This window comes from Mesoplodon mirus (genome assembly GCF_964341445.2).
Source record: "Mesoplodon mirus genome assembly, chromosome: 3".
NCBI lineage: Eukaryota > Metazoa > Chordata > Mammalia > Artiodactyla > Ziphiidae > Mesoplodon > Mesoplodon mirus.
The window spans coordinates 33,198,466-33,219,414 of record NC_138978.1 but is presented as its reverse complement, the minus strand read 5'-3'; positions in this window follow the sequence as shown (position 1 = coordinate 33,219,414).

Below are 20,949 nucleotides of genomic sequence, written 5' to 3'. Positions count from 1 at the left end.
AAACCAATATGAAGTAGAAAAAGTGAAAAGGGAGAAGACTTTCTAAACTGTTTGCTTTGTTTCTCTCTACTTATTTTATTATTGGCTGTTTTTCAAGTACACAGAGGCCTGCTATTTACCTATGGTGTTCAGGCCGGTTTCTGCAGGGATATACATGGGGATGGTTCATTCTCCTATGAAGTCACAAGTCACCAGTTCAGAAATGTGGCTGAAGAGGCTTTTCTGCTCTCCTCCACTCCTCCTAGGGAAAGCGCTCTTTGGAGCAAGCATGGGTCTTGGCGTGTCTTATGTGGCACATTCTGTATCAAAGACAGTGACAGTGTGGTCTACAGCTTGAGAGCAGGGGCTCCAGAGCCAGGCCCTCTGGGTTTCATTCCCAGCTCTTCCACCTTTAGCTGTTACACTTTAAGCAAGTTATTTACTCTCTCTGTGCCTCAGTTTCCCCATGTGTAAAATGGTGATGATGATAGTATCTACCTTATAGGATTGTTTGAGGATTAAATTAGCTAGGACATGTGAAATGCTCAGAAGGTAGTGATAAAAATGCAGCCATGATTATTACCGAAAAATGGTATTGTTGATAATACAGAGCAAGTATCAAATAGAAAGATCACATAATAATGCAAAAAAGGTTTACAGAAGTCTCCAGCATGTGCACGTACCTATGCAAACCTCAGAAAGAAGCAAGGAGACTGAAGCTTGGTGAGGGAAGCCATGGAGCTAAGTACACTTTTCTGGCGACTGGAGACTCTGTACTGAATGACCTTCCAGCGCTGAGTGCCTGGCCCCTCCCATCGTGTAACAGCCAGATCCATATCCATCCTAAAACAAGTGGGTTTTTTGCTCCCAACTCACATTGGAGATCCCAGCAGAAAAGCAGCTCTATTTTTCCTTTGGGCAGTTCTTTGGTCTCTCATCCATCTTTCTGTGGCTCTCTTCTATGGATTCCACCCACCTCCTTCCTCCCTGCTTTTTTTTTTTTCTTTTTACCAGAAGAGAACTCACTTCTGATTTCAGGTCGATAGCAGACATCGCTGGTGCCAATACACATCCAGTCCTCCCTTCCTCCCGAGCACACAGAAGACCACACTTCCTAGCTTCACTGTAGTTATGTGGAGACATGGAGCTGGTTCTGGGCAATGGGAGGTGAGACATGGTGACAAAATACAGAAGGGTATGTGTGAGATCTCCCCACGTGCTCTTCCCCTGCTTGCCTCAGTGACAAAGACCAGGCTACAGAGGGTGGCACCTTAGTCAGCCTGGATCCCCAAGTGACTGTGAGAAACAGAGACCTCAGGCCAACCCACAATGAGCATGAGATGTGAGCAAGTAATAAAACATTGTTCATGAAGTTTCTGAGGCTTGGGGCTTAATTGGGGACTGCGGTGTAGCCTATGCTATTCTGACTATTACAAGGACTTTTAGATGACTCTCCTCTAGGGATTCACAAAGACCTCCTCCCTGCCCCTGGTCATGATAACTCTTTATAGTACCAGCAGCATTTACTGTCTGCAGCAGCAACTAAAGCCAAGACTCTCTGCTGGCTATTTCATTCCTACTGAACTGGGGATTGTATTTGCTCTGTCATTACCTTGCTCCCCTACAATGCATTCTCCACCCAGCAGCCAAAGTGATCTTTTGAAAAACACAAAATCAAGTCAGATCGTGTCACTCTCTTGCTTAAAGCCAGTCCATTCACCCTCCCCTCAAAACGTTATACTTAGAATCAATGTAGAGTCCTTGCTTAAAGATCCTACCCACTTCCTTGACCTTGTCTTCTACAGTCTTCCAGCCACATTTGTTCTTATTTTTGAGTCTTCTCATCTGGCTGTTCCCTCTGCCTGGCTTGTTCTTCCCTCTTTTTATTAACCAGGTTTCTGCTTAAATGTCATCTCAGCGGGGTCTTCTCTGACCATCGCACTAAAGTGCCTTTTGCCTATACACTTCCTTTTGTGTTGTACCACACTGATTAATGCCTTTATAACACTGATCACGATCTGAAAGCATCTTTGTTAATTACTTATTTACCTATTTCTTCTCTTTCCTCCCCACTAGAATATAAGCTCAAAGAGCTTTTATAGACCTTTTCTGTCTTGTTCACTACCATATCCCCTGTGGTTAGCACAGTACCTGATACATAGGGGAGGCTCCATAAATATTTCCTCAAGGAAGGGATGAATCAAAGAACAAATCATCATCAGTATTACTGCTCACAAACCCCCCTCCTCTGTAAAGCTACTTGCCTTTGAATTTGACCTCTTTGGTGGAATAGCTAGTTTCTTCTTTAGCCTTTCTGATACGATGCTCCTTCAGAAGAGTTCAAGGTAACACTGCTTCCTATGAGCCGAAGAGAGTGCCAACAGAAGTGGGTGAAAAGCCCCTCCCTTTTCTAGAGAGCAAAGCCCCTTCTTTATTGTAGCAGTCTCCTCTGGTGCGTTCCATCCCAGGATTTGGGGGTTAGTCTGCTACTGTGGTGTAACCCAGGCTGTCCTGTCTGATAGGAGGACTTTGGGGAGATTCCCCTCTCCCTGGATCAGGTTGTACCCTCTGTGCCATCAGGTGGTAGAAGAATAAAACAACTCAGAGCTGGAACCATAGAATGTTAATGCCAGAAGGGCTGAATGACTAGTAAGTTTTCCTTTTGCAGATGAAGAAACTGAGGTCGTGACAAGGGACAGAAATTGCCTAAGGCCTTTTGCTTATTGACTCATTCACTGGATCATTGCTGTAGTGGTTTCCCATTCTTGTGAACTACCCAGCATGTGTGCTCCATTCCTAGGAATTCCCCTCCCACTGACTCTTGCTGGGAAACTGAGCCCACCCCCCACCCAAGAACATGAAAATGCCAAGTGCTCCCTTTCCCAGGCTCCCCTGCAGCTAGGATGTGGGCACATGAGCCCGGCTCTGCCCATCAGGCCACCAGCCTCAGTCCCTCAATCAGGAGTTAATACATAAAGAGGGAGGGGGGTGTCTCAGCAAGTTCAAGTTCCCAGAGGATCCGGGGCACAATTCTTGCTGGAAGGGTCAGGATCCGTGGTTGGGGATGGTGGTGGTCTCAGCTACGGGGGTTTTCTCTCACGGAAGGTGGCAGTGGTGTCTTCACCAAACAAGTCCTACACTGTGGCTGGCCATTGTTCTGCTGTGTGATCCTGAGCCCGGTTCTCCAGAAAGTGCTGTGATTTGCTGAGCTACCCAACAGCCCCATATGATAAACTTATTTTCTCCTTAAATTTGGCATGTATGGTTTTGTTGCTTGCAACGAAGAATCCTGACTGATCTGTTTAGTCACTCACTAATGCAGTCTATGCTTTTCGACACTTACTGTGTCAGGCATTGTGCTAGGCACTAGGGAAACAGTGGTGAACAAGACAGATGAAGTGGCCCTCTGGAAGCTTCTGCTGCAGATGGTTAGACAAATGGACAGGAAAAAATACATGAAATTGCAATACATACTCCATTGGAAGACATTCACGGTGATGTGGGAGTATTAGCAATTTGACCTTGTCTAGCAGTGATGATCATAGAATACTTCCTGGAGGAGGTGACATTTAAGCTGAACGATGAGTAAGGATTTTCTGGGCAAAGGGGGAGCAAAAAGACAGCTCCAGGGACAACTATGAGTGTCAGAGGTAGGAGAGAGAGCACAGCCTTCAGAGGAACAGTGGGGCATCCATGGGAAGAGTGATACACAAGAAATGTCTAGGCCCTGATGGTGCAGGACATTGTTCCCCACTTCAAGGAGTTTGGGAATCATCTTAAGGGCAAAAGAAGCCACTGAAGGTTTTAAAACAGGCTGACGACCAAGCTGGAACTGGAACCCAGGTGTCCTTTCTCCCAGTCAGCTCCTTTCCCTGTACCAATTGCCTTCATTTTTTCAACAAAAATGGAATGTGGGTCCTGCAAGTCACAGCTGAAGCAATTCAACACAAAGGTGGTAAGTCACACATGTTTCACAATGGTCTCGGAGGAAATGTAATTTCTTTGCCTATTTTTCCGCATGACTGTAGGACTGTTTGTACCTTCACAGTCCGAGGTGACAGTGCCAGTGCTGAGAAAGTGTAGTGACATCGAGAGGAAGATTGAGGAGCACTGTGGCTGCTGAAGGATTGTCCAAGGAGATGCCACGAACAGCTGTCCTCCATGCCTGCTCAGAGCTGGAGAGGGACACAGGCTGAGGGGACAAGACGGGGAGCCCAGACCCCTTTGGCGAGACAGGTGAAGCATCCCCAGTCTTGAGCCAGAGACTTGCCAGGGCCCCTTCCACAGAGTCAGTGCACGTGGAGGGACGTGGGGCCCTGGGAAGGCAGGCTCTGGAGGGATAGTCACCATCTAAGGCTCTGAGTCCTACACTGTAGCAAATTTGAGCTTAGTTCAAGGAATATGAGTGTAAAGCAAAGGCTTTGGAGTTAATCTGAACTACATTCAAATTCCAGCACCGTCACTGCTTACTGTGTGATATCAGGTAATTTACTTAACACCTCTGTTCCTCATTTTCCTCATCTGTAAAAGGATGATGATAAATAATAATATCACTTCAAAGGGTTGCGCAGTTGAAATGAGGTAACTCTGTAAAGCTCTTCACTCTTGCGACCTGGGGGGTGGGGTCAGGCAATGAGAGTCTAGGAACCCAGGAGAGTCTAGGTCAAAGGCATCAGCACCTTGGCTATGATCAAATCAACCTCTTTGCAACTGGCAACTGGCCCTATGGGGACTGGGATGCAGGTGTCTGCTCTGCCCCAAGAGAGGGGACAGGAAAGAGCTCAGTGGGTCCCAGAGCTTCAGCTGAGAAGGACAGAGTCTGGGGCAGGCAGGCTCCTGGTCTAATCAGGGATACTGAGGTACAGATCGAGCAAATACGTGAGAGGTGAAGGAGGACTGCTCCACAGGTAAGGGGAGGAGGCGTCTAATCACAGCCACTCACTCACTCATTCATTCATTCATTCAATCAGAACTCACTAATTGAGCTCCGGCCACCTGCCAGTGTCTGGGCTGACACTGAAGAGATGGCCGTGAACAAGAGACCATGGTTCATGCCCTCGGGAGCTTGCACTCTAGCAGAGAAGAGTAAATTTCAATTATATGAAGGGACCGCTGTGCCAAGGGAAGTATAAGATGCCACAGAACACGTGGCAGAGGGACCCAATGGGGCGGGGGGAGTCAGGGAAGCCTTCCAGGAGGAAGTGATGTTTTAGTTGAGAGCTGAAGGAGTAAAGTTTGCCTGAGGGGGAGGAGAGCATTGCAGGCAGAGAGCATAGCATGTGGGAAAGACATGGGCAGAGAAAACATGCTTCTTTGGGAAAGGGACAGAAATCCAGGATTCCAGAGCTAGAGATGGGGGAGATAAAGCTTGAGGTGGCTGAACAGGAAGGCCAGGCAGGGCCCTGGGAGCCACGTTGAAGAGTTTGGACTTTACCTGCAGACAATGAGCGAGCTAAGAAATGACTTTATTTATTTATTTTTGTTTTGTTTTGTCTTTTGTGGTACGTGGTTCTCTCACTGTCGTGGCCTCTCCCATTGCGGAGCACAGGCTCCGGACGCGCAGGCTCAGCGGCCGTGGCTCACGGGCCCAGCCGCTCCGCGGCATGTAGGATCTTCCCGGACCGGGACACGAACCCGCATCCCCTGCATCGGCAGGCGGACTCCCAACCACTGCGCCACCAGGGAAGCCCTAAGAAATGATTTTAAATAGCAGGTGAGCAGCACTAATGGGGACACGCTCTCTAGAGCTGGGCAGTGAACATCCAGCACAACTGTACGCAGTGGTCCTGAGTGACCCCACGGGGCAGAGGTTCTGAATGTCCTTCCTGCCTGGGCCTGTGCTCTGGGTGTGGGCGTGGTTGGAAGGGCAGGGAGGGACCCCTTGGACCCTCCCGAAGAGAAGCTGACAACCACACAAGGCAGAGAACGATCCTCATGTGCTCTTCAGAAGGAGAACGGGAAGCTTCCTCTCCTTGGGGCAGTGGCTGTGGAGCTGGAGGTGGGGCAGGAGCCAGGAGGGTGGGGGGGTGAGAAATCAGCTTCCCTGGAGCCCCTCGTCCTTCATACCATGGCACCAGTGGAAGTTCCTGTGACGCGCAAGGTGACTGACTTCTGGAATCAAGATATTTCTCAGTTTGAAACTCAGTTTAAAAAGAAAAAATCGATGTTTCACATTCAGCGGTGTTTGGTTAAAAAAAGAAAAATAGCTGTAGCTTGTGCTTTAACGGCAGAAAAGAGTGAGCCCCATCAATTACAGCAGGGAAAACAATAGTGTCTTGCGGCGGTTTTGTTCCTTGTACTCCAAAAATATTAGGTCATTTAGCCCTGCAAACCATCCACTTGGCGAGTGGCAATGTCTTCATTTGAAAAGCCCCTGAGCCTTGGGCCAGAGCTTTCTCCCAAACCAGGGATGCCGGGGAGCAAGCAAGGCTCCAGGGAATAGCCCCCTGTCTGACTTAAGAGCCCCTCCCTCAGAGGGAACCCGGCGGCATCACCCCACAAGGTCTGACCTACATGCCCTTCCCAGTACATTGACCCCGGGCCCTGAGAGGCACCCCCTCTGTGCCTTGCAGTGTTGAGTGACAACTTTAAGCCAAGCCCTTAGGAAGGGACAGGCACCTCCATCCCTCCAAACTCAGCCCAGATTCATGGACATCTTACACCAGGGTTCTCGGCCCTGGTGCACACTGGAATCACCTGGGCTTTGAAAAACCCCAATGCTCAGGCCACACTCCACATGAGCTAAATCGCAGTATCTGAGGGAGGGACCTCTGCCTCAGTACTTTTTTTTTTTTTTTTTTTTTTGTGGTATGTGGGCCTCTCCCTGTTGTGGCCTCTCCCGTTGCGGAGCACAGGCTCTGGACACGCAGGCTCAGCGGCCATGGCTCACGGGCCCAGCCGCTCCACGGCACGTGGGATCTTCCCGGACCAGGGCATGAACCTGTGTCCCCTGCATTGGCAGGCGGACTCTCAACAACTGTGCCACCAGGGAAGTCCTTGCCTCAGTACTTTTTAAAAAAATATTTTCAATTGAGGCCAATATGCAGCCTAGGTCCAGAACCAGACAATGTAGAACTCTCCTAGAGGGTCTGCTCTGAGTCAAATCCCACCCTTCCCATGCTCCAGTCATTCTTTCTTACAAGCCCCGTTTGCCCTGGTGAAGTTGAGTATGTGAGATGAGGCCATCAGATGTGTGGCTATTCTGGAAGGGTCTCCTTAGGGGCCATACTTTGACAGGGATGCCAGGGTTCACCTGGACAGGTTCAGATACTCAATATGTCTGCAGGGAATGAGACTCAGGGAACCAACTCAAACTGACTGGACTCAGAAACCTGATGTACTAGCTAGTTGCCACTTATTATAGGGGGACTTTAGAACCCTTATATTTACCATTCAGAGAAACTCCCTTATGTTTAAAAAAATATCTGCTATGTATTTCCTTCCTGTCCTTATTTTTACCATACGTATTTTTCTTTTTAACAAACTGCAGTTCAACAATTCTTACAATATATCCAATCTTAAGTGATTTCCTGTGTAACTACATAATATTCATAATCATCATGCAAGAGTTCCATCAAGGAATTATACCATAGGTTACTTAGCTGTTGAATTTTCAGGTATTTTACTTTTTTCATAGTTTAGATGCGACGTCATACATGTAGTTATTTCCGTGTTAAGCACTCAGTTTTTAGGCCTGATCCCAGAGGTTGGATTCCTGACTCTGCGATGAGATTAGCTCTGGGACAGCCAAGCATCTTGAATCTTCTCTCCAACATGGTGCATTGTGTGTGGTATATATTTGTTGAGAGCAGTAATTTCCTAATGTTCCAGAAGGTGTACACAGGTGTTTCTTTCTTTCTTTCTTTTTTTTTTAATAGTAACCACCAACGCATCTTTATTTTATTTTTTACTTTTTTTGACTGCACCTCACGGCATGCCGGTTCCCTGATCACGGATCGAACCAGTGCCCTATGTAGTGGAAGTGTGGAGTCTTAACCACTGGACCACCAGGGAAGTCCCTATAGGCGTTTCTGAAGGAGATGAGAAATGCTCTGTGGTCAGTTAAAATACAAAGTTGAGGGCTTCCCTGGTGGCTCAGTGGTTGGGGGTCCGCCTGCCGATGCGCGGGTTCATGCCCTGGTCCGGGAGGATCCCGCGTGCTGCAGAGCGGCTGGGCCCGTGAGCCGTGGCCGCTGAGCCTGTGCGTCCGGGGCCTGTGCTCCGCAACGGGAGAGGCCACAACACTGAAAGGCCCGCGTACTGCAAAAAAAAAAAAAAAAAAAAAAGTTGGGTTAAACAAAATATGTGTCTTTAAATCAGGACTTCTGTGAAAATTTAAAGTTGAGTCAAACAAGGTTAAGATAAGAACTTCTTTACAGCAGGGCCTGTCTGGGCCTTTACTTGCTGATGAGTGTCATCTACGCTGGCATTTCCATAGCTAACTTGACCCTGGATATCCTTCTGGTGGAACCTCTTCATGGGGCCAGTTTTCCAGGCAAGGTATCTTGGGAAAAGCCAGACTAGGAGATCTCGTAGATGCCTTTCTGCTTGGAGGTTCTGAGATATTCCATCCAAGTAACAAATTCAGCTTCTGCTGCCCCCTCGCAATTCCAGGGCTCAGTTTTCCAGTCCATTTCCCCTGCCACTGTCCCACGCTGGGCCTTTATTCTCTCTCACTTGAACTACTCCAACAGCCTCTCAGCTGCCGCCTCTTTGCCTCTGCTCTGCCCTCTGCAGCCTGGCAGACCTATCCCTTCTAGCTTTGCTGCTCTGAGCACATCGTTCCCCGGCTCACGGGCTCACATCCCACCGCCCCACCCAGCCCTCCTAACCTGGCTTCTCTGACCACGACATCTGTCCCTTTCCCCTCATATACTCAAGCAACATGTGAGCCCGCATGAGGTGCCAGGACCTCCATTAGAAGGAGACCCGGCCTTCGCCTGCCCGGGGGAGTCCTGGAGGGGAGTGGGAGTGGGGGAGGAGGCAATGGGGAGACAGGGAGAGGGCAGTGCGAAGGCTCCCCCGCCATGCCTTCTTAGATGGGATAAAATCAAGGGGAGCAGATGCTGCCCCTGGTGGAAAGACCAGTGCTCGGGGCCCACGCTCCCCCATCTCCATGGCAACCAGTATGTGAGGCCTAAATGATGGAGTTGGCGGCCGGGAGTCTGGGGTCTCACCCCTTTTCTCCTGGAACTTGTTCCCTGAGGGCTCCTAGGCCCTGACTCTGGCACTTATACTTCCCTCCTTCCTCTCTCTTCGTGCACTCTCTGCCCTCCTTTCTTCCTGCATTTATCCATCAGCACATAATTACTGAGCCTCTCCAAGTGTGGTTCTTCGACTTGAAGACCCTGTGTAAGACTAGTCTCTGGATTTCAGCCGAGCATTTATCAGGGGCTCCCATGACACATGGCAAACAGAGCAATTATAATGGAGCCCATTTATTGCATCCCTACCACGTTCCAGGCCTCTTTCATATATAGCATTTTATTTACTCATAAATCATAAAATGTCAGAGCTAGAAGGGGTCTCAGGGACTATCACTCCAGTGGCTTTCAAACTTGCTCTGTGCGATGAACTTTTTTTTCCTAAGTGAAACTTTTCTGCAGAAGCTGTATGTACAAAGCAATAAAAGAGGCTCTACTTTGGTTGCAGCGAGGTTGCAAAGAGCTCACATCTTTGCACCTTGGCCTCCTCTTTGCCTGTAGGGGATGCTAAGGCCCATGGAAAACCACTGGAAAGCCACTGACTTAGCCCCAGCCCTCCTCATTCATGGAAGAGACCCAAGGCTCAGAGAAAGGAAGGTACTTCCAAGGTTACACAGTGAGTGAAGGCTGTCTGGATTTGGCTTTGCATCTCCTGACCCACAGTATGTATATTTCATGTTTCTCTACCCTGTCTGGGGCTATGCACTTGTGTGAGCAAAGCTCTGGCAGCTTCTGTCTGGCTGCAGAGGCAGAAGCCAGGCCTTCTGCTTTCACTGAGACCTAGTCGTGTGCAAGATGCAGAGATGCTGTGGAGCAGCTTGTGTGGGCAGCTCCTGCAGGTGCCATCGGGAGTGGCCAGATGTGTGGGCACCAGATGCCCTCACAGGGCAGCCTAGCCTCTTGTGCTGTTGAGATCCACCCGATACAGGGCTACAGCAACTCTGAACATTTCTAGCACCTCCTGGGAGACAAGCCCCCCTCACCTTCTTAGCATAAGCATGCTCCCTTTATGCAAGAATGGGAAATAGCTGCTCTTTGCCCTGGAAGTAGCTGACGCTGGGGAGCCTTTGGTCATTGGGGAGTCCAGATTCCCAGCACCTTACCCGGGGGGAGGTCCATGCAGCAGAAGCTGCCATCACCAACTTGAGCTGCTGTGTTCCCCAGGCTCCTCCGGAGAAACGTCCTCTGGCTGTGTGTGTTCAGAGGAGAGTGCGGAGACTGTCAGAATAGCAGTGGGGTGGATACTTTGCCCATCTCATGGAAACAGATTTCTTCTCAGGCTCATCCAAAGGGTGTTCACACCACTTATATGGGAGGAGGGAAGGATAGCCAGACCTGCTTCTGCTACAAGACTGACACTTGTTTGGGTAAAGTCAGATTTGAGACTAGCTATAGAGATGGGGACGTTTGTGGTTGAAAGGGTGGAGCAGCTGATGGAGACAGTGATGGGGAGGTGACAAGCATTCCTTGCTTACTCCATAAACAGGACCCAAGAAGCTTCTGTGTGCCAGACGCTGCCAGGCACCAGGAACAAAGATAGACACAACTGCTTCCTTCAAGGGGCTTCCTTGAAGCTCTCCCTGACCCCAGGTCCAGGTCAAGACCCCTGTTATTTGCTCTTGGGAACCCCTGTGCATTTCCTGTATAGCACATGCAATAGTGTGTAATTAGGTATTTGTGCGATTATCTGGCTTCTGCTTGTGTCTACCTCTAAATCACAAGCTTTGCTCACTACTGTATCCTCAGGCCAAGTACAGTGCCTGGCACATACTAGGTACTCATAAGATATTTATTGGATGAATAAAAAGAGAGTCACTTTTGGTGATCAGAGTATGGGCTCCCTTCAAGGTCCCAGAATTTCCCCTTTAGAGTAAAGATTGTATACCCACAGATCAGCCACTGCCCATGGCTGGTCAGGGGCAGGCAAGTGAAGACACTGTTGGCTTAAGGGATATAAAATGCTTGAATGCCGATGGGTGGGGTGGGGTGAATTTGATGACAGAGCTGTGGGGTAGGTGGACAGCAGAGAGGAGAGAGCTGTGGGTCTTATCAAATGGAATCCCTGGCTTTTCTTCTGCCCCCAGTCAGATTCTTAGTGAGACAGATTCAGGGGCGGGAAGAGGAGGTGCACATGTCAGGAAGCTGTGGCAAGTTATCCTGCTCATTTGGACTTAAAGGGAAGGTTGGAGAAACTGAGGTCTCAAGCCAGTAGATCATGTCCCGTTGCCATCCAGATTCTTGGATGGGGCATCGGATGGGCACCATAGCCATTATAGCAGGTGGCAAGAAATCCTCCTGTGCTGTGAAGAGAGCCTAGAGGCATTCCAGAAGCTGGGCTGGGGAATCTCTTACCTCAGGAGCCTGCAGGGAAGCCTATTGTGAGGGTGGGTGTGGAGCGGGAGTGGGGGAGTCTTCCTCAGGGGGTTCTTGGCAGTGACTTCCTAACCCTGGAAGCTCAAGGAAGCATTGAGACAGACACTTTGAGAGGAAGGGTGACACCTGGATATTACAGACTGTAATGGAACCAGCCAAGTGGTAAATGTAGCTTTTAAATAGGTTTTGTGTTCCCCATTAACTGCCCTGATGTTGATTAGCCCTGACAGCCAAGGTGAAGGGACTGGTCAGCAACTTTCCCCTGTCAAGGCCTACTGCTCTGGGGGGCTGCAAGAGCTCGGCCTCCCCTTTTGGCTACATACTGGAAGTTGCAAAGACATGCTGGTGGGGAGTGTGATGGGGGTGCTTTCTGGAAGGAATCTGGCGGGCAAGCTTGTCTCCAGGCTCCTATTCTCTTTTCACTCCTTTGCCTACCCCTGTACCATAAGTATGGTTGACCATGGAGATTGGGGGATATTTAAAGGATGACCTCCCTTTAATATATAGGTGTGGAAAAGGGGCCACAGCAAAGAAGGAGCCGCTCGGTCTGGAGGTGCCCTGGGAACAAATCACCATCTGGAGTTTGAAGCACTTGAATGGCCACTGGTTCTGATCTATTTAATGGCCCTCTGTAGATGCATCTTCAGACTTGGTTCTGAAGACATGTAGGTCCACACTCAAGAGTCAAGGAGGACACATGGAGGTCATCTAAAAGCCCAGGACCATCCCATCAGGATGACAGCCTTCCTAAAGCAAGGACTATGACAGCAACCATGGGAGATTCCAGAAACCTGGTAAGTCCCAGGCTTGTCTACCCTCCTGGAGAAGCAGAAGAGGTTATAATAAAGGAAACTGTGGGATTGCCCTTGGGAAGAAAGAGACAGGAGGAGCTGGGGAGACTGACTCCTATCTGATCAGGGTTCATAGGTATGTTGGTGGCTCCAGAAGATGGAGGAAGCAAGATGTATCCTTGGGCTTTTCAGAAAGAAAGAATTCAGGGAAAGTTGATCAGGGGCAGAAGAGTAACCCCAGGATTTTAACCCCAGGGGGTCGAGCCTAGAGGAATGGGAGGGGTTTGGCGGGGATATGTTTCTCAGCTTTCTACTGTTATCATATATTCTTGAAGGAGTTTTTTGTCAGCTGATTTCATATATATATTGCTCAGGTCAGGCCCCAGGTCCAAAGTATATGAACAAAGGAAAAATATCCCCTTTACGTGCCTTCTTCTGGGTGAACTGCTTTTGCTCAGCCCTGGACTGGAGGAGGCGAGGTTGTAAAGTCGGGGAAGTTTTTCATCGGCAGCTCCCAACTCCTTCTGCAGCTGTCTCTGTGGGCTGCCTGCCTCTGCCTCACAATCCTTCACCCCATTGCTCTCGCAATGTCCATTCTCTCCACCACCGAGATGAAACCTCTGAGAATTCTTTCTAATGGTTAGAGGACAAAGCTGAGTTTTAACTCTATTCTGTCTGACTCCGTGCTCATGCTCTTTCAATCACCCCACATAGTTTTCACATAAAAATGCTCATCATAGCACAGTCTATGAAATAAAAAACTGAAAATAACCTAAATGTTCAACAATTAGGGGGGTTGTTTAGTAAATCATGATGCATCCCTTTGTTAGAACATTATACGGACATTAAAAGTGATCATTACAGAGACTGGGTAGCAACTTGGGGAAAGGCTTATGATAAGACACTAAGGGAAAGTACAATGCCTTAAGTACAACTGCCTTAATTACAATGATGGAAAATATGTCAGTGTGTCAACAAGGGCTGGCAGATAATATGCAGGACCAGGGGCAAAAAATGACTGTTAGGGTGGAGGAAGGATGGATTTTTTTTTCTTTTAAAATGATTTGCTTCTCTTTTATTCTTTTTTGCTTAGTCTTTTTTTTTACTTTGAGATAAGGTTTCAGTGTTGGTGTAGAGCATACAGAATATAAGATTAGACAAGGTCAGACTCTGAGAAGCCCCCTAGACTGGGGACTCTGATTCCTTCGTATTAAGGGGCCTCATTCAGACAGAAAGCCTCTATATTGTGGTCAAGAGTATGAGTGTTGCAGTGAGATAGGCATGGATCAGAATCCAGTTCTATTACTAGTAGCTATATAACCCTGAGCCTGACCAAGAGCAAGCACCCCTAACGTTGCAAAAGTTCAGGGTCAATGCAATCAGGTATAGAAGATAAAGTTCTCAATACATTTTTTTTTTTTTTTTTTTTTTTTTTTTGCTGTACGCGGGCCTCTCACTGCTGTGGCCTCTCCCGTTGCGGAGCACAGGCTCCGGACACACAGGCTCCGTGGCCATGGCTCGCGGGCCCAGCCGCTCCGCGGCATGTGGGATCTTCCGGGATCGGGGCACGAACCCGTGTCCCCTGCATCGGCGGGTGGACTCTCAACCACTGCGCCACCAGGGAAGCCCTCTCAATACATTTTAATTCCACAGAATGTCTTACCAACCCCTCCTCCATCATCCATCTTCCGTGTTAAGTGTTTTAATTTCCCTAGTCTCTTCCAAAGCAAAACCTAATGTTTAAGGGGATGGGGAAGGGAAGGAAAGGAGGGCTGGCTCATCTGTTGTCCATGGTCCTGAATCATTGTTGCACATACGTGCAGTAGGTGGTTATTTCTTTGAGAAGTTGGAGGGGGCTGATGTTCCCCCTGCCCTACTCCATTCCTCCCTGAAACTAGGTTTATGATAACAACTTCAGCGTGGTCTTCATCAGTGAGAGAACTGAAAACATTGGGATTTCTGGAGCTGGGAGGAAAGGGAAGTAGAACAAGTTACAGGTTGGGGCCAGGGAAGGTGGATGACACGTCAGCCCTGACTGAGTTACGATCCTGGTTAATGGCAGCAAGACATACCATATATTGAGCAGGAAGCAAAAGTTTTAAGTCATAGTGGCCTTTGGAAGCATTGAAATCAGGAGTGAAAAACTAAAGGATCAAGAGTTGGTGCTGATGCCGCTTCCCTAATCTATACTTGCCACTTGCCACAGAATCTTGGTGTCTTTTATAAAGTGTAAAAAAATGGCTTTTTGGGCTTCCCTGGTGGCTCAGTGGTTGAGAGTCCACCTGCTGTTGCAGGGGACACGAGTTCGTGCCCCGGTCCTGGAGGATCCCACGTGCCGCGGAGCGGCTGGGCCTGTGAGCCATGGCCGCTGAGCCTGTGCGTCCGGAGCCTGTGCTCCGCAGCGGGAGAGGCCACAGCAGTGAGAGGCCCGCGTATCGCAAAAAAAAAAAAAAAAAAAAAAAAAAAAAAGGCTTTGATGATCTGTTCTACAGACTGTCTCCAAAATGTTGCCTGATAGCATCTAGCAAATAGCAACTCCGATAGGACGCGATCTCTGCCCACACTATCTCTGTCTCTGTCACATTCATTCTCTGTTTATCTCTGTTTTTCTCTGTGCTCAGGTAGTCTCTCTCTCTCTCTTCCTCCCTTCTCCCGCTCTCTCTCTTCAATCTACTTTTGCTTGTCACAAAAACACCATGTAATTTTCTTTAAAAATTAATTCTACCTTACAAAATATGTCTAAAATATTCAAGATGGAAAGAAGTTTCCTTTAAGAGTAGCTTGCATTAGAACTGTTTCTTCTAGCATAATCGAGTTAATGAGCACCCCCTTAGAATTTAATGCAAAGTAACTTTCACACTGGTGGTGAGCTTCAAAGATGGGTGAATAGATAACTAATAGCATGGTTCCCCTTGGCAACTAAGATAAACTTTGATCCTGATTGGCTAAAAACAGTCAAGGAAAGGATGGAATTAAGTCCAAACAGCCATATTCAGTGCTCTTTGAAGCAATGAGAAGAGAAGAAAGACAATAATGGAAGGGGGAAGAGGGTAGGGATGAATAGTGAACCTGAAGTTAGTTGCAGAAAATTGTCCTTTTGGACTATGGAATTTGGTCTGGACCTAAGTGGAGGAACTAGAAGGCAGGAGTGACACCCAATTCTAATAAAACCAAGAGCAAGCAAAAATTAGTTTCGGTGTATTTGAATACAGAAGCTGGTTAATCCATGAGTTGCTGGTGCAGGCAATTAGATAGAGTTAAGTCTGTGTTGTTCATTAGCTCCAAAAACCAGAGCCCAAGGCAGAGCAAACACAACCCAGGAAGGCTGCTGACATAAGGACATGTTCAAAGAAAATTTGCAATCCAGTCAGTCTTTGAAGGCTGTAGACTCTTTATATTTAATACCATTTTAATTTGTTCATTTTCTCCATACCTACTGCCTTCACCCAAGACTTTATCATGCCTCACCTGAGCTACTGCAATATCTTCCTAACTTGTTTCCACGTTGGCCAGAAGGCTTCTACTCACCACTCAAATCTAGTCACCCCATTGCCTGTTTAAATCTCTTCAAAGGGATAAGGATACTTAACATAACACAAGGATACATGATATGAACTCTCTAGTATTGAATGCAAGGCCCTTCATGATCTTACTCCAGTTCCCCTTGCCCACAAGCCACAAGTCCCATCTCTCCCTCCCCCTCCCCCAACATGCAGTCCATTATTAGACATTCTGAACAGCCCACTGTTCCACTCATTTTTGTATCATCCCCTCCCTTTTCTCTGGGTTAATCGTTCTGACTGAAATTCTCTCTCCTACCATTTTCCAACTACCTCATGTCCTTCAGGATTCAGGTAAGGATTACCCTTGCCTCTCCTAACCACCACCTCCTTCAGAGTCTTGGCTGATTGCCCTCACTATGTATTTCTCAAACACTCAACACATATCTCTATATTAACACCTATCACCTTGCCTTGTAACTGTTTATTTACCTGTCATTTTTTGTCTTTACTGTAGGCTCCTAGAGGGCAGGGATTGTGTCTTGTTTCTTGTGGCCCTCAAGTTCTTAGCATGGTACCTGGCATATGATAGGCACTGAGTAAATGCTTGTTGAATAAATGAACCCGAGATTTCCAAGCTGAAATTAATTATAGACAAGGTTGAAAGTGAGAGGGCATAAATCTGTCCCTTGACACTACGTTTGTTTAAGTCTTTCTTCAAATAGAATTTTCTCCTAATTTTAATACATAATTGGGGAGTTAATGTCACCAATATTTGTGAAATTTCATGCTTTCAATAGAAGAAAAATAGTCCCTGTGCACAAATGGCAACCATAAGTGAAATATGAATGGTGATAAGATGAAGTGCTTTGGGAGAATAGAGGAGAGACAGACAGAGAGAGATTGCTATTGAGCATGATGACAGAGAGGCCTTTTGCAGCAGTTAAGAATTGTCTACCCTGACCCCATGCTTTTAACGCACATGGTGCCCGCTCATGCACCACGACTGGTGACTAAAACGCTGAGTTTCTGGAACCTCAGCTCTGGCCATGGCAGTGAAACAGTATCTCGTTTTGTCTCACCCCGTTCTCATCCCTGGTTTGTCCCAGTGTCTCTCTGGCTTCCGACTCTTCTGATTTGGTCTTTCCTCCTGGTTTCATGCTTGCTTAGAAGATATACTCTCTATGCTTGTTTTCTTGGAATCTCTTAATGTTCAGATCTATCAGCTTCTCTCTGCTACAGGATGTTTTGGAGGACCCCTGAGATCTTACATGTGTTATCCGATTGGCTCCCTGCAGCAGGGGATAGGAGGGAAGTGAGCCTTAAAGGGTAATGGGAGCTTAGTACGCAGAAATGATGGACAGGTCATAAACTTTTCCAAGTGAGGGACAGAGTTAGTAAACACATGAGTGGGAGATCAGAGGTAGAGTGTTGATTTGGGCACTGTGTCTATTCCAACCACGGCTAGTGCTCTGTGAGAGAGTATGGTTTGAGGAGGGCAGTTGATGTGAGCAGAGCTGGGAGCATGGCCAGGGTCACAGACCAGGATGGCACACTAAGTAATGCCAGTCTCCATTTGAAGGTCATTTTAGGGGTTAAAATTGACAAGGGCAGCCAAGCGACAAAGACCAAGACCAAGAGGGATGAGTGGTTGGCCTCAGGCAGGGATGTCCTAGGAGGCCTGAGACTGCCCCAACAGGTACATGGACAAACCTATGTTCATCCCAAAGCCTTCTGGACCTAAGTCTGGCATCTGAAAACTTCATGTGGAAGGGCCACGTCCACATTATTAAATGCTATCGAGACTTGAGTTCGAACAAGTCCTTGACTTGGACAATTTGGAAGACAAAGGAGGACTTTCGGAGAAGTGTTTGAGAGGAAGAAGAGTAATGACTCAAGTTACAGGAGGCTGGAAGAAAAGAACCGTGCTCCCTCTACAAGCGTGGCTTTGGAGGAAGGCGAGAACTAGGACAGTAGCTAGAGGGCTACACGGAAGCTTTTATGTTGTTATTTTAATCGTTATTGTTTGCATGTAAAAGGCTACCTGGATAGATGGTGTGCATCCATTTCTGGCCATGCACTCCTGAGGAAGGAACGCACCTTCACCAGGACCTCAGCACAGGTAGCACAGCCCAGTGATGGGCAGGATGAAGGAACTTCCTGGGACTGTCATCTGAAAACTGGGCCCTTGGATCTGCTGGAGTCTGTGAAGACAGCAGGGCTCCTCTTTGTGTCCTTTGAACTATTGTCAGCATCCCCCCCAACTCAACACAAAGGATGCATTTACCTGTGATCACGCTGCACAAGGCTTGATGACTCAAACGGCAGATTTCTTTGCTTTTGGCTGGAAGTACAGCAACTCAGTATGGCAACATGAGTGAGCTCCTGTTGCTCTGAAGCTCTGATTGCCAGTTATAGATGTCTTTGATGAATAAAAAATGGGAATGTGAATTAATTATTACTTATGAAATGCAGATTTTTTGGTAGACAAATATCTTTCACACTCTGCGGCCCATCGGGGAGGATCCTCAAACTAACGATGAGAAAGTGATGAGAAGGTTGGAGTTCATGGATCCAGGCACAATTTTGAAAACTCAACCCCATAATAAATGATGGCAATAGTCTCTCTGTCTCTGTTTCTCTCTCTCTGGGTTTCTGTCCAGCCTTTCTGTCTTCCGGACTCTAGGTTTCTAATTTTCTCTGTTTATGCCTGTCTCATTCTGTTCCTATCTCCAGCCTCCCTGATTTCTCCTTTCTCATCTGTCATAGTTTCTCGGGAATCATAACTGTTGTATCTCTCTCATGGCCTCTGCATCTCCTGGTTTCTCTGGTGTCATTTTTCTTGTGGTTCCTCTACCTACGTCTCCCTCCGTGCCTCTCTCTCCCTCCCTTCTCCTGCTTCTTCCCCTCCTCCTCCCTCATCTTCCTCTCTCCTCCCTCCCACCCTCCTTGGTCTACTCATGGTTCCGGTGACATTGTCTACCTCTTTCCTGCTATCTCCGTCTCCCTGGTTCTCAGTTTTTCTATCCCCTCACCCCGTTTTATTTTCTCACTGCTCTCTGAACTCATCATGTTTTTGGGGTTTGCTTGTGGATGGTCTGTCTCTCCTACCCTGACCTCATTACTGGACCAGACAGGAGGCTCTATGAGAGCAGGGCTTTGCCTCACTCAAGGCTGTATTCTCAGCACCTAGAATAATGCCTGGCATATGGAGGGGGAGGTCAGTAAATATTTGTTAACTCACTGGGTTCTCTGTCCCAGGCCCCCGCTCTCACTTTTTTTGTCTGTCTATGTCTCTGTGACTCTTCACTCTTATGCTCTCTATCTCTGTCTCTAGCTCTTCTGGGCTTCCTAACTCTCTGTCATGGTCCTTCTTTCTCCCTAACTCTTGAATCTTTCTCATGGTCTCTGTATGACCTGGCATTTCCCTCCTGGTCTCTCTCCTGTCCCAGCAGCAGGAGATGGGGCTGCGGGCAGCCTGGGCCAGTGCAAAAACCAGGCTACTGTCCCCAGACCCTGCCTCGTGCACAGCCTGCTGCTTGGCCTCTCTCCAGGACCTCCCAACAGCAACCACAGAAAAGAGAAGGTCCCTTTGCTTGCTTGGAAGCCAGTCATGGTGGCCCCTGATAAGACAGATAAGGTTGTCTCTGATCTTCTTCCTCCTCCCTCCCCGCAGCTGCTTTGACCAGGCCAGAGCTTTGAAGAGCGTCTTTGGGCAGTGACTACAGGTGGCTGGCCCCTGGATGGGTTGTGGTATGGGGACCCTTTTCTCAGCAAGTTCTTGCCTGCTTTTGGTCTAAGTCATAGACAAACTACATTTTTCTTGGAACTAGCAGCTGCCTCTCTGGACCCATAACTCTTGTTGGCTTCAGCCAAACATACTGCAGGGGGCAAAACCCTGGGGAAGGTCAACTCTGGAGCAATGAAATCTTTTGGGATGAGTCTCCATGTCATCAGGATTAAGAGCATGGGTCACACAAACCGAGTTAAAATTCCAGTTAAGCCACTGACCTTATGTCTCAGTTTTCACATCTGTAAAATGGGAACATTGGCCTTTATCTTAGAGCGTGGTTAGTGGATTAAATGTTGTAATACCTGGCAAGCATAGTGTCTGGTCTATGGTAAACGCTCTATAAACAGTAGCTATTAGAAATGGTGGCAGGCAGAGGGTATACACAGGAGTTTTTCTGCCGAAGAAAGGAGGCATGGGTGCTAGTCCTATGACAGCTGCGTGTATTTTTAGCAGTGATGCATTCAGGGTTGAAGAACTCTAAAGGGAGAAGGAGCCTTGGTTGACCATCTGGTCCAGCCCTCTGCCTCAGGCAGATGACTTTGCAGACCACCTGGGGCAGGTGGAAGGTGTTGTCTCTTTCAGAAATTCCCCAGGGGCAGACACACCACAGTCTCCCTCCATCACCCATCTCTTTACTTCCTGGACAGTCAAGATGAGCTTCTGATGTTCCCATCTAAAGCCTCTTGCTCTCACCCTGGCCTGGTGGCTTGTGGCAAGCGCTCCACAGACCTGGAGAAGAGCCCTAGGCTGTCATTCAACACGGTGGCCCTTCAGACAGTGTCTCCCAGGCTGTGGCTGTGACTTCAGATGGGAGCCTTCACAGTCTCCAAATTATAGGAAGTAAAAGATGACACGGAGTCTGCAGTGCAGAGCCAAGAACTCACTCGAAAATAACTCCAACGCGTTTTCCAATTTCCAGGAAATTGACGAGTGTTTCCAAGACTCAGCCTTTACGCATGGCCTGGGCTGGGCCCCGCCTTCCATCTCCAGCACGCCTACTAAGCCTGCGAGCTCCACCTTATACCCTGAGCCCACTTCATCGAGGTTCTTCACCACCCCAGCCCACCTCCCTTGGCACTTTGACGTGGTCCCATGGATCTCAGCACCTGCAGATGATGGCAGAGAGGGAAGGAGGTTTGGGTGAAACTTGTTCCCGTCTTTGCTCCAGATGACTCACCACTTGCCTTAGCTTTTCTCTTCCCATAGTTACGTAATCCTGACTCCAGGATTAAAAATACTCCACTGACTACCCCGTCCATCTGTCATTCTCTCTCTTTCTCTCTCTCATATTTATACATTTGATCTTACTT